General features: G+C 44.2%; 1 long non-coding RNA gene across 1 annotated transcript in view; it reads right to left on the reverse strand.

Moving 5' to 3' along the window:
• LOC147017489 (uncharacterized) overlaps positions 1-13,904 on the reverse strand; it is a 154,508-nt gene extending 140,604 nt beyond the window's left edge. Inside the window, exon 1 of the long non-coding RNA XR_015049527.1 lies at positions 13,799-13,904. This is a non-coding gene — a long non-coding RNA (uncharacterized LOC147017489). The remainder of the gene's footprint in view (positions 1-13,798) is intronic.
• Positions 13,905-15,347: the final 1,443 nt, after the last annotated feature.

The raw sequence follows: 15,347 nt of genomic DNA on the forward strand, positions 1-15,347 counted from the left end.
AGGCTGCATTTGACTCTGTTGACCGAGCATCCCGATGCAAGTCGTTGAGGGCAATGGAGTTCCATAATCACTTCTCAACCTAATCCGGGACTTCTCTGAACATACAACAGCCCACATTAGAGTAGACACCAACTTATCATCACCTTACCCCACTGTCTTCTGGAGTTTGTCAGGGTTGCATCCTTGTTTCCTCCCTCTTCTGCTGTGCCATGGACTGGATAATGTCAAGGAGTACAAATCAGCTTGGAATCGATGTCAGTTGAGAAATCATCACTGAGCTACTTTATGTAGATGATGCTGCCCTATTTATGAGACCCTGTTTACTGGCTGGCTGTGTTCAACCACTTTGAATTGGTTGCTAAAAGCCTAGGCCTTAAGCCATCATGGGAAAAAAAACAAAATGCAGAATGTTGCCATTGGTCCATTTCCCCTGCCAGTACCTATCTCTGGTGTAGTTGTGTTGTCAGTGAACCATTTCACCTACCTGGACTACAACATTCACTCATCTGGATAATGCAGCTCTGATGCACGTAGACGAATCAGCATGGCTGGCTCTGTCATGGGGCAAGTCGATGCTGTCTGGAAACAGCACCAGCTTAGTTTACCATAAAAGCTCCGCATTTACAGAACAAGCGTCCTACCTCTTCTCCTCCATAGTTGTGAGACATGGACTATTGAAAAAGGAATGAGACACTTTACAAGCTTTCCACACACGATGTCAACGTCACATCCTTGGGGTATGATGACATGACTGAGTTTCAAACAAGACTATTTGTGAGATCACAAGCCGATGCCCCATCACACTCGACATTGCAAGGAGACGCTATTCTCTGTTTCGACACATCCGCTGTTTAAATGAACATGTACCGGCTCATATTTCCCTGGAATTTGCCACCAATCTTTACCATAGTCACTGACCCGATCCAACCTGGCACCGTCCTCGAGGACGCCCAAGACTTTCTTGGTTACGCCAGTGAGCCAACGAGTTTAGTCTTAGCCCACATGAATGTCAGCAGAAGGCAGAAGACTGGCAGTTGTGGGGTCGCGACATCCCCAAGTTGGATGCGTATTCGTAGTTGTAGTAGTCGTAGTGGTCGTAGTTGTAGTAGTAGTAGTAGTAGTATAAGTAGAAGTCAGGATAAATTGGTCCAAAGAAAAAAAATGATGACGTCATCGGTCACGTGATTCGGCAGCCATATTGTTTAAAAAAATTAACCTTTAAAAATGTTCTCTGAAACGGCTACACAGATCGAGGCAAAACTTCACACATATGACCGCCTATCCACAAGAAACAAAAGGTTCACACATATCACATCATAAGTCACATGGTTTGGCAGCCATATTGAATTTACCCTGAAACCTATTAAAAAAAAACCTTCTCCAGAATGGCTGGACAGATCGAGCGGAAACTTCACACAAAGGTTCTCCAAGCATTGGGGATACCAGGATTTACGAATAATTGATGTCACATTGTCTGGCAGCCATATTGGATTGAGTGAATATCTTTGAAAAAAATCATTTCTCTTGAACCACGTTATCAATTGATGTGAAACTTCCCAACTGTGATCTCGTAGTGATGGGGGATATATGTGTTAAATTTCAACCTGATTAAATGCATGGAGTGGCAACCAGAATTATGAATTTTTTTGAATCAGGGTTCTTTTTACTTTTTGTTTTTTTGAAGAAGGCTCATTTGGCTGTGCCTGGAATGGATTGAGGGAGAGTATCAGCTGAAACCTGAATCCTATCCAGGTTCCTCATGATGACTCCATCTTTGCTTTTTGCTTGTTACCTCTGCCACTGAAGGTGAAGGAGGTTATGTTTTCACCCCTTTCTGTCTGTTTATCTGTCTGTCTGTTTGTTTGTCTGTTTGTGTACAGGATATCTCCAAAAGTTGTGGGCGGCAGACTTGGCAGGTCTCGGCTCTTTCTCATGAAACCCACCCATGTGTGGAGATAGTAGCCATCAACAGCAACTTGCACACGCACGCGCACACGCGCACACACACATACACACACACACACACACACACACACACACACACACACACACACACACACACACAATTGCAAGACCAGTGGGAGATGGGCTAAAAAAAACACCCATTTATATCCAAAACATCCTGTTCAAGAATGAAAGTAAGGAAAAAAAAATTAATGAGACAGTTAGCAAACATTAAGTTTAAAAATACAAAGAGAGAATAGAATTAGAAGTGGAAGAGATCTGGAGAAAGAGGAATTAAATATTTCTACAATTAATATGAAAAAGATAATGAAGCATCAGACTCAACTTTCAATTTATTAAAGGTGAAAAGCTGCTCTTTCTCATTCAGTGAAAGCCAGGGGAACAACAGAGATTTTGATAAAGCCCTGAAAGGCAGAAAAAACCAGTTATTCATCTGTTGTAGTAAGTTCTGTGTTGGCTTTCTCAACCATCTTGCCCTGGTATCTCTCTGAGAGCTGAAACATAACTCTTTGTTAAAAAAGATTTTTTCTTCTAGCATTCTGTCAAGTTGAGCTAATGTATTTATACTGCTTGTGATGATAATTCCTTTCAGTGTACTGCTTGTGACGATGCAGTTTAAACCAGGTAATGATGGTGTTTAAACCAGAGTAAAATAAATACATTTAAAACTCAATGACATGTGGTAAATGAAGTCTGGTTGATGGTTACTCCTTCTATCGTCTCTCCAGTGGTTGGTTGAGGAACGAAAGATTTATTGGTGTCGAGCTATCACGGCTTTAAGATGGCGTCGGATACAAACAGAAGAGAGGATTCGTTTGTTGTCGCCATGGTTGTTCAGCCAAACAAACGAAATCCACTTCACTCAATGCTCTTGTTGGTGTAGAGCAAAAGTCACTCTTTAATATTGACATGTTGTGTGACTCGTGAATAAAATCAATGAAAGTCTTGCAAGGTAAAGCATGCTCTGAGCTCCTAATCATGTCGTCAGACGAGCTCTCTGTATGAGTGTTGCCACTCATATCGACCATACTAGTTGGCTCTCTGGAAGGACTTCACTGATTGGCCAATAATGTTCACACGTTTGCTCAAAGACACGCCAACATATATTTTTCAAAATTCATAGATATATGATGTCTTGACAGGATAGTGTGGAAATAGCACACTGAGCTTTGAGATGTCTGTCTGGGTGTGAATCCTGACCTGGCTATAAACTGGTGGATTGGTGCTTGGGAAGGCAGGAAATTGCATCACAAAGTGCACTGTATGTAATTAGATGGACATTAAGCTGGGGACCCATCTGCTGGCATGAGCTTGTGGATGATAAAGATCTCACAATATCTTTTAATGTTGAGTATAGGCGAGTTATCACCATCACCCTGAAAAAATTACAAACATTCCTGCCTCAACCTTCAGTGGGCAGTGCATCAGTGATGGAGCTGTGCTCCCAAGGAATAATGCTGCATTACAATATATATCTTGAATATACAATTCTTTCTAACCACTGACCGGTTGATTGAGTGATATTGAAGATTTTGCGATGCAATGGACATCGAAGCCAGTACACCAGAACAAAATCACAGAATCGTTGGACAACATCCATAGATGAAAATATAAATAAATGAAAAAAAAATGAAAAAAATGCACGTGAGCGACCCGAACAATGGGGAAAACATGGTTTGTATGCTCACACAATGTGTAAGCATGCTATATATATCATTCCTTTTGTGCTGAGGCAGTTTCATTGGCAAGGAGTACAGTCCTGGACAAGTCACCACTCCAACACAGGTTACCCCAAATGGTAATTACCCCAGTAGACTGGCACTCATTTTGCTAACCTTGGAGAACGATGGGCTAAATCAACCCTACTTGGTGTTAATTCAACAGCCTGACAGTGGCTTGAACTCAAGAACCTAGGACCTCAAGTTAGTCACCCTAACTGTTCAGCCAACACCAGGCCTACATAAATAAATAAATAAATATTTATAAACTTATATTGAAGACTAATGGAAGAATGAGAGATTTCTTCATCACTGAATTTACTACAGTAATACTGTTATATTTATAAATTTATAGGAATCACCACCACAGCTTAAAACACTTAATTAATTACATCAGTTATCGATTGACTCCGCAAATCACGTGCCAAGATACACAGCTATAATAGAGGGGCAACTCAGCTAAATATAGCATAACAATTGTGCATTTTGTGAGGAAAGCACCAAATTTGGCAGACAAGTAGCGTATCATATAATGAACAGATTTGGATATTGGGCCATCTCAAAATTTTTGATGGCAGTGGAAAATGGCTGCCACAGCCATCAGCAGCTGAATTTGAGATGGCCCAATATCCAAATCTGTTCATAATATGATAGGCTACTAGTGTGCCAAATTTGGTGCTTTCCTCACAAAATGCACAATTGTTATGCTAAGTTGCCCCACTACAAGAGGCTGAGTGAACAGGTCAGGTCAGGTATGGGAGCATGTGCCAGAACAGCGCGTCGCGGCGTCCACTTTCCACCGGTACTCCAGGGGCCTCCGTCTGGCCATCCCCCAGGCAGATGCCAGGCCCATCCCCATCTCCTTGAGATGCTGGTCAACCTGCTGCAACCACGAGGCACGTGGTCGGCCCACTGGCCTCCTCCACTCCTGAGACTCACTGGCTGAGAGAATCTGGTGAGCAGGATCAGCGTCAGGAAAATGAGCCACATGTCCATACAGCCGCAACTGACGCTCACGGACTATGCAGGTAACAAATCTCATCCGAGTCTCTCTCAGCAACCGCTCGTTGGACTCAAAATTCAACCAGCGATAGCCAAGGATTCTCCGAAGAGACCTGGTACCAAAGGAATTAAGTCTCCGTCTCAGATCCTTGGTCAGAGTCCAAGTCTCGCATCCATAGAGCAAGACTGCAAGGACCAAGGACCTGAAGACTCGGACTTTCGTCCTCCCGCACAGGTACCGGCAGCGCCACACCCCATGATCCAGTGAATCCATGACTCCCCAGGTCCGACCCAGACGTCTATTGACCTCTGACTCACAGCCAGCAGAGACATGAATATCACTGCCAAGGTAAGTGAATCTCTCCACGACCTCAACATCCTCACCACAAACAGACACAGACAGGACAGCAGCATCCAAGATGTCACCGAAAGCCTGGATCTTAGTTTTGACCCAAGAAACCCGTAATCCCAGCGGCTCCGACTCCTCATTCAGCACCTCGAGGGCCCCCAAAAGGATATCTAAAGTCTCTGCAAAGATGACTGCATCAGCTGCAAAATCAAAGTCCGAGATCTTGACATTCCCAAACGATGCACCGCAGCTCGATCTCTCCGAAATCCTCCCTAAAATCCAGTCCATACAAGTGCTGAAAAGTGTGGGGGCCAGTACACACCCCTGACGAACTCCAGTAACAACTGGAAATAAGTCAGAGATGGTACCACCACACTTCACAGCACTCTCAGTACCAGAGAAGAGTTCAGACATCAGATCGATCAGTTTTGGTGGAACCGCACGAAGACCAAGAATCCTCCAGAGGACATCCCGATTCACTGAATCGAACGCTTTACAGAGATCAACATAGGCAGCAAGCAGCCCCTGCCGAAACTCTCGTCTGCGTTCGGTGAGGACACGAAGAGCAAGGATACGGTCAATCCTTGACCTCTTTGGTATAAAGCCTGACTGCTCTGGACGCTGGTGCTCAAGCAGATGGTGGCGAACCCTATCAAGAATTATCCGAGGAAAGACCTTGCCCGGTACTGAGAGCAGCGTCACCCCTCGGTAGTTGTTGCAGTCTTGGCGAATACCCTTCCCGTTCCAGAGAGGAACAACAATCCCCTCTTCCAATCAGTTGGGATGATGCCTGTGTTCCAGGCCGAGCACAAACCTGCATGCAACGACACGAGTGCAGCATTTCCACCAGCCTTGAGAAGTTCAGCATGGATGCCACAGATCCCTAGAGCTTTGCCCCGTTTCAAACGGTTCACCGCAGCCCGTGTTTCCACAAGCGAAGGTGGACCACAGTTGATTCGAGGGTCAGCAACAGGGATTGTAATACCCTTGACGTCCAACTCGACAGCTGGGGGATCAGCCTGGGACAACCGCTCAAAGTAACCGGCCCAGCGGGCCTTCACTTCAGACTCCTCTGTCAAGAGCCTACCACTCTCTGCTCTAACTGCAGTGCTCCGAAGGATGGGCTTGGATGAACGCAATGCTCGAATTCCCCTGTAAGCAGGACGAGAATCACCTGTCCACAGGTGATGCTCTACCCCCTCACAGATTCCTCGCACATAGGCCTTCTTGTCCACCCTCAGTGCACGTACAGTTTTACGCCTCAGCTCCCTGAACAGCTCAGCTCTGCCATTCAGCCTGGCCCTGCGACTCTGGTCAATGGTATCCAGTGTCCCTTGAGAGACAAAATTCTTCTTTGCCCTGCGGTGAGTTCCAAGACATCCACCGGCAACATCAAGGACGGTGGTCTTGAAGGCATTCCACAACTCTTCAGGACCCCCCAAAGCACCCAGACCCCCCAAGTGTCCACTCAGCCTGTTCGCAAACTCCTCAGCTACTCTCTCATCCCAGCCTCGGCTGGGATGGGAACCATTCTCCAGGATTTAAGGTGCAGCTTTAGAGTTGCTACAACAAGCCTGTGGTCAGTATTGAGGAACTGAGCACTCCGGTAGACCCTGCAGTTCTGGATCATCCTCCAACGACCGTCAATGAGGACATGGTCAATCTCCTTTGCCACACCGCCAGCGTTGGAATACCAAGTCCAGCGATGAGCTTGTGGGCGCTGAAACCATGAACCAGCCACCCTAAGTCCATGACTTATTGCAAAGTCAAGGAACTTAGTGCTATTCTGGTTCATAGTTCCTGACCCATGGGGACCAACACACACCTCATAACCATCCCTATCAGTTCCAGTCGATACATTGAAATCCCCCAAGACGAGAAGTGTATCTCGTCTGGGGCACTGATCAACCACAGACTTGAGCGTGGCGTAGAATGCATCCTTCACGGTGAGATCACTCGCCTCAGTCGGAGCATAAACAGCGACCAGGGAAATGACACCGAAGGAGTGACGAATCCTTAATCTCATAATACGCTCGTTGACCGGTGTTACCTCAATTGTCATTGGAGTCTGCTTATTGGACACCGTTACTGCAACTCCTTGGGTATGGTAACCATCAGAGCGACCAGACCAATAGTAGGTGTAACCACCCACCATTATCTCGCCGCAATCCGGTCTCCGAACCTCAGAGAGAGCTGCAATCCCGATGACCAAACGCTTTAGCTTAGATGATAACAGAGGCAGGTGATCATCCTCTCTTAGGGATAGGACATTCCAGGCACCCACCCGAAGGGACCGCCTCAGGTTAACCCAAGGAGACCGCCGTCTGGTGGACGACACCTCAGCACCACTCCGACACACTCTCCCGCAATCTGACCCAGGGATGTTACCCCGTGGTTTCCCTCCTATCATCAAAGATTGGGGGTCCCGAAGGCTTTGCCCCAATCTCGTCATCCGGTGAGCTGCCCTGCGAAGGGAAGCTGCACAGGAGGTACTCCCACAGAGAGGGTTTTCAGATTTTTTTGCATTTTTGTGTTTTGCGGAATGAAGGGTTTTACGGTGGCCGGAGTGCAAATCCTGCCACCAACCTCCGAATAAAAAAGTAACCCAACTGCAGGAGGACGTCCGCAGACACAGTTGGGCACTAGATATGGATGGCCGTTGGCTCACAAGGAGCTCCTCCGCCCTTTGACAGGTTTTGTTTTTAATCCTGCTGGGTGTCCATATCCAAACACCCTCCTCATCAGAAAACCTGGTGGGGGAGACGGTTTAGTCGCCGACAACCCGACCATGGAACAGGTTCGTACAGGTTTACATGATACCTGTAGCAGGTCACAGATCTCACCTGACCTGACATTACTGAACGACAGAAGAATATTAGAGTATTCAGGAAGGAACAATGAGCTCAATAGATATTTGCATTCATGTCTTTTAAATTACATTGTACTCCACAACCTCAATGGTTTCAGATATCAGAAATCAAGACAGAGGGAAATGCCATTTTGCCCACCATGCTCCAACACCCCCCCCCTCCCCTTCTCAATTAAGAATTAAACAAGGTTACAGCATGCAAAATAGATTACTTCAATTGAAAGATACTGTGGTTTAATGTCCCTTATCTGACTGCAGATGTGACAGCCGGGTTTAAGTCCAGTTCGAAGAACAATATGCTCTGGTGTGAAATGCCCCCTGCTGGTACTTAACCAGACAAGGGTTTCCTACTTCACACCTTCCTCCTCATCCTCACCCTCTTCGTCCTCCAAACCTTCCTCCTCCTGTAAACCTTTCTCCTCTTTACATTTCTCCCCCTCCAAACCCTCCTCATCCTCCCCCTCCAAACATTCCTCCCCATCTTCACTTCATCTTCCTCCTCCTCTTCCTCCTCCTCAAAACCCCCTCCTCCGCTTCCTCATCTTCGATAGTTCAGTGCTGCTGAAGCGGTCCCACAGCAAGGATTACGCTGGGTAGTTTGCCTTTGCATTTCCAGCCATAGTCAAGTCAGAAAATATTAATTTATTCAGAGTGCCGGCAATAACTCATCTACTCTTCATAAATGATACCGTGGGATCTTTCATATCTGCCAACTAAAGTTATCAGATGGGAAACCAAACTTAATGTTCAAACAAGGGAAGGTGTACTTTGTGATGCAATGTCCTCCGAACCTCCCTATGAAGCACCGATCCATTGTTGATAAATCCTGGATGATGGCTGAAGTGAAGGGTCTATAGAACATCATCAGCAAGCAAAATTTGCTCGTGGTTTTATGACCCAATGGTGCCATCCTCGGAATCTGGCAAACAAGAAGAACCTTCAAGCAAAGGCGAACCTTCATGACAATTCACTTCAAGACTTACGAACCACTGACCCTTCAAAGTGGCACTGTGGCATCCAACTTCTTGCCAATGACCTCCAGGTGCCTTTTTTCTATTCACTGTGCCATCACTAGCCAAAGGTACTGATGAGGAAATAGATAACGCTGCTAATGACCAATTATTTCCATGTCTCAAGGTTGACTACCTATTGATGCATAGGAACTTCCACATGCAGTACCTTCCTCGTAAAGAGCCGCTTCAGGTAGAAGTGTGTGAAATGTACCGTGAGCTGAGCATAACCAACATGAGAAAGGCCATCAGTCGTGACGAATTACCCAACAGAGTAATCAAGGAGTTTGCATGCAAACTCAGTATTCCTGTTACTGACATATTTAATACATCTCCGAGAGAAAGAAAACTTCTTCAAGTCTGGAAGGATGCAGATGTCCTGCACCAAAGGAAAAACCTACTGTTATTGGCATGTCTTTTTTATTCAAAGTCGAGGCTCGTATGAGAGCCAACACATAGAATGTAGAACAATGGGAGCAGGAGACAAGAGGGGTGGGAGAGGGAAGCACAAAACAGTGGGGAACAGAGACATTGGGAGATCTGTGGAAGGGAGAGGGATGGGGCAGGGAACACAGGGTAAACAAGATGGATGCTACGGGACTTTCAAGTCCTTACACTCCAGGGACTTTCAGGTCCTCACACGACAGGGACTTTCAGGAAGGAAAGCAGGGAAATTGAAGGAGGCGGTTTTGGGGTGGATTAACGGGGCGAGAAAAGATCAAGATTTTGGATGGGAAAAGATGAGATGATGGTGAACAGCTGGTTTTATGATTTGGAGGGAAGAGGGGGATTGAAGAGTGTGGGAGTTTGTTCCAAAGGCAGGAAAATAGAGGAATGAAAGAGTGAAGGTGAGCAATGATTCTTGATTTGGTAGTTTTACCAGAAGGGGGTTGCTGGTGAAGCTTGAGTGCCATGCGGAAATATTGTGGGGGGGGGGGAGGAGATACTTCAGTTAGAGCAGGGGAGCGAGGCCGGAGAGGAGATGGTAGAAGACAGAAAGACCACCGCCCTGCCTGCAGTGAGAGAGAGAGTGAGAGAACCAAAGATTAAGCCTCATCACGGGAGATACCAATGATCCTAATTGACATGGTTTCCACAGCGTGAAGCCGAGAAAGGTGAGAGGCAGTAGCATCAGCCCAGAGGGGAGAGCAGTACTCTATCAGGCTGCAGATGAAAGCTTTGTATGTGGTCAGGAACTCAGGTGTGCCAAGGAAGGACGTTGTACAGTGGAGGATGCCCAGTCAGAGATTGGCTTTGGAGGCCAGCTTGGAAATGTGACTTTCCCAGGAAAGATCATGGCAGATAGTGAGACCCAGAAGCTTGAATGAAAGGACTTCTTCAAGAGGATTGTTGAGAAAGTAGATGGGGGGTTTTCTAGACAGTCCTTTCAGAGAGACATAGTGAGAGTGTGAGATTTGTCAGAATTGAAAGACATGTTCTAAGTATTGGACCAGTTTGTGATTTATCCAGATCTGCAGGGAATGAAGAGGCTGCTGCTTGCTGATCTGAGGGATGACAGATGGTACGGCAGAGGGTGGAGTCATCAGCAAAGAGATAAAGATGATTTTCCAGAGAGTCGGAAGGATCATTGATGAAAACCAGAAAAAGAACAGGGCCCAGAATGCTACCTTGAGGAACTCCAGCCTGGACAGGAAGAGGGGATGAAAGAATTTCAGAAAGGGACACACATTGATTGCAACAAGAGGAAGTCTGTGAGCCATGAGTGAAGATTGCCTTGGATACCATCGGAAGAGAGTTTGGTGAGCATGGCAGGGTGCCAAACCACATTGAAAGCATGCGACATGTCGAGGGAGATGGCTCTGATCTCATGTCTCTGACCTCTGGCATTGAGCATCTCTATTCTTTGTTGGGAGAGCAGAAGTAGCATGTCCAGGGTCGAGTGACCTGGTCTCAATCCAAAATGATGGTCGGAAATCAGGCCATTGGAGAAGAGGAAGGATTTAATATTGTATGTGATGATGGATTCCTTGACCTTGCTAATGATAAGGAGAAGGCTGATTGGACAGTTGTTGCACAGATGCTTTTTCACCTTTTTATGCAGAGCGGTAATGTTTGCTGATTTCCAAGCAGATGTCAGATGACATTGAGCAAATGAGAGGGTGTATAGAACAGAGAGAGGGTGAGCAAGAGCAGAAGAGCAGGCTTTGAGGACACGTGGGCTGATGCCGTCTGGACCGATTGCAGAGTCAGAGTCGAGGTTTGACAGCAATCTCTCCACCTGGTCAGGAGAAAAGGACACAGAGTCCAGGAACAGTTGGGTGCGACTGGGTAAGGTGGTTACAGAAAGCGATGGGTTTGTGAAACAAGATTTAGAAGCAAACACGGAGTTTAGGCATTCAGCCTTGTCATGTGTCATGTCAGCAGTGTGGTCTTTTGCAATAAGGGAGAGGATCGAGGGGGAAATACAGCAGGCACAGAATTAAACAGATGCCACCAGGATTTGGAGGAGGGAGACAGGTAAGAGATTTAATTTCTTGAGAAAATTATACCTTTGCACACTGAGATGTTCAGGAGATGTTGATTCCCATCTCCTTAAAATCTCAGTGCACAAAGGTATATGGGAGATTCGTTGCTAAATTGACATGAAGATATATCGCCTCACATTGCCCGTTGTCAGTATAGGGGTTTTAAGGGGTCTTCACCCACACATTGCTTCTTGGAAATGCTGCATGAATTTTATAAAGGCTCTGATAAACTAGATATTGTCGAAGATCTTGCTCACACAGGCATTTCCACGGCTTTCAATCCCATAGTGCATACAATTTCTGCAACCAAACTCTTTAATCCTGGAGTCATAAGAGAACTCCTGCCATGGGTCGTAAACTTTTTATTGATAGATGGCAGAGTAAAGTATCAGAGTTAATTATCCAATTTGGAATCCTTATCCTGTGATGTTCCACAAGGCACATAGATTGGTTCACTTGTTTTCCTTGCTATGACCAATGATGTCGTGGTTTCTTGAGAACTGCAAAGTTGGAAGTATGTCAATTACCTTCGCATCAGCTAATACTCTCAAGAAATTGTGGATGATCTCAAGAAATAGGTCAACGAGAATTCTCTCATTCTGAGACAGATGAAGTGAAAACAGATGCAGATCTGCTTCAAGCGAACCTCTCCCAAACCACCTGATCTCAGATTTGGAGAGAATGCTGTGAAGGAGAAGGAGATGCAGGAAATTTTGATCCAGGATAATTTGACACAATCTCCCTTTGTCTATCTGTTCCACTTCAAAGAGTGGAAGAAGAGTACCTGTGCTGAGTAGATTTAAAAAGTTCAAAGTGCCCCAAACTTGTCTCCATCTACAAATTGTACATGTGATGAATGCTTAAGTGTGCTGCTCCCATTAGGTCCTCGGGATTTTGGCAAGCAAACAAATTATCTCAAGAACATACAAAAGAGATATAAGGATAATTCTCAGAGACCATCCTCATATGGTCTCTCCATGCGATAGTGCTCACAAAAGTGCAGCTTCATAATACTTGCAGATACCAAACTGAGAAACACAGAATGAGCAGGTTTCAAAACACATCAATCCCTTTTTGATAAGATGTTTTAACAAGTAGGTAAAGGCAGAAGGGAAAGGGGAGTTATATTAGATGTTTTGTCGAGGATTTGTGAAAGCTATGTTACTTTATATTATATATATATATATATATATATATATATATATATATATATATATATATATATATATATATATATATATATATATATTTTATCATTCGGAGATGTTAAATGTGATTCATTTTTGATTTGCTAAGTGTCCATATGTTATTTATATGAATTGCTTTTGTTTATGTTTTTGTTTATATATATATATATATATATATATATATATATATATATATATATATATATATATATATATATATATATATATATATATGACTTGATTTAAATATGTATACTTGGTTGTGAATTCTAATACTGTATGTATTAACAGTCCAATCTGCCATATTCAGGAAAACAAATTCATTAAAATTCTAAATTCCAAATATCCAAGTTTATAGTCTGGTTGGGAATAGAACTCACATCAGACAGCTTTAGGAAAATGCACTACCTCTGTACCATCTTGCAGTACTCGTAAAATGGCGTACAAGGTCAATGTGGAAAAGTGAGAATTACTACATGTACGAGTATCGAATCATGATTAACTTGTTCAATTCACATTATTGTTTGAAGAATGCACTAACCTCATCCGCAAAAGACACACACTTCGTAAATATTCATCACACACTTCGTAATAAATACTGCTGAACACTTGAAGCAAATTTACAACCTTAATAGAACTAAAAAGCATCCCAAGAATGCAAAGCTCGTCCATGTCCGCTTTAAACTTGAACTGAACTTGATGAAAACAACAGCTAAAAAAAATGTTAATCTTACTGTAATTCACGTCTGTCTGTCTGTTTGTTCCCAGGTACCGCAAAAACGGCTGAACCGATGGCAACCATTTTTTGGGTGTGTAATCCTGGGATCCCTTGGAGTAAAATAGGCATAAATATAATAACATGACCCCCTTGATGGCTCCTGTTGGGAGCAGGTGCTTCTAGATTCATTAATTGGTGTTCTTATTGTGATAATAAAGGTTTGTTGGAAATTTGAAGACAAAAGTTCCGTTGGTAAGAAGGTTATGACCTGGACAGACACACTGTCAGTGTGTCAGCTCAAATCTATACATATAATAAATGTTAGTGTGTGTCTGTTAATCATTCAGTCAGTATGTCGTGTCTCCTCCAAAACCATGAAACCTGGCGGCCCAAAACTTTGCATGCACACGAAGGGACGCCAAGGGAGTTCATGAATGAAAACTGGGTATTTCAGTAAATTTAAACACCCTTTTAGAAGAAAATTAATGGCTTACCTTGTTGAAAGGCAAATCCTTGATCAGCCCAACTTCACCTTGTCGGGGTCTTAGCCACCATTTTGATTCAGCCGACTAAATGTGCCTTGCCTTGGAAAAACGATCTACTCTCACAGACAAATTAAAGTGGATAATCGAAATATGATTTCGGATTTCAGGATCTGATCTTGTGGACTAAATCAGTGTCAAAATCTAGAATGATATATTAAAATGTTAAGAAATTACCGATTCTTATAACGAAGTGTGTAAGCGTATGTATTTAAGGAAAGCTAAGCTCCCATCTTCATATTCTGTGAAGCGGCGTTGGGGATTTACTAGCGTGCTTGTGAACTTACTCCTACTGAGCTCCCAAGGCTAATAGTGACGGACACCGACAGAATTGGTGAGATGGTGAGCTCTGATCATCAAATATGGTTTCAGATGTGAAAAATAACTGTTACAATGATCAGTAAAGGCCCTGTCACACATTGACGTTTTAGCCAGCGTATGGCAAGGTCTCAAAATGTATGTAAAACGCTGGCGTACGCTGAACTATTGATGTTTAAAAAAAAAATTTGGGCGTATAATAATGTGTTGGACGTATGTAAACGTATTAGTAACGTACACAGAACGTTTTAATCACATATAGATAACTTATACCAACGAATGCTGAGCGTGTTGTCGGCGTTCACAACCTATGCCCAATGATAGTCTAACTTATGCATAGCGCGTGGCAGCGTATCGCCGACGATCATGTGGCGTAGGCTATTCATAGGCTGCGACTCGACGATTCAAATCATAACCGCCCTAGACATCGAAGTGTGAAGCCGTTGTCACACCTTGACGTTTTAGCCAGCGTATGCCGACGTATGAAAAATTTGCAGAACCAAGCTGGCATACATCGAATACGTTATGGGTAAGTTTTGTATACGTTAATAGCACGCTGGCATACGTCGTAGTATGCTGGCATACGTCGTCATACGCCGAGTACGTCGAGAAATTTTCAGCATGTTGAAAATTTCTCGACGTACTCGACGTATGACACAGATTCCGCATACGCTGGCATAAGTTGTAGGCACGTTACGCGATCGTTGACACACGTTACTTGTACGTTACTCACAAGTCGAAACATGTCAATGTAATGGTTAGCGTCAGTGTTCCAGACTCCCTGGTTTTTTTTGGGGGGGGGGGTTTCTTTGGAATGACGGTGATGTTGACACTTCGATTTCTAGTGCAGTTATGATTTAAATCGTTGAGCGGCAGCCTATTAATTATATTATATTATAACCGCACTAGAAATTGAAGTGTTACCATCACCGTCATACCAAAAAAACAAAACAAAAAAACAGGGAGTCTGGAACACTGACGCAAACCATTACATTGACGTGTTTCGACTTATGAGTAACGTACAAGTAACGTGTGTCGACGTGTGTCAACGATCGCGTAACGTGCCTACAACACGTTACTCATAGGTTAGAAATAAGTTTCGGGTACGCTAAACATTACCTTGACGTGTTTCGACTTATGAGTAACTTACAAGTAACGTGTGTCGACGTGTGTCAATGATCGC

This window comes from Eptatretus burgeri, chromosome 11 (genome assembly GCF_056783735.1).
Source record: "Eptatretus burgeri isolate ZD-2024b chromosome 11, Ebu_testis_v1, whole genome shotgun sequence".
NCBI lineage: Eukaryota > Metazoa > Chordata > Myxini > Myxiniformes > Myxinidae > Eptatretus > Eptatretus burgeri.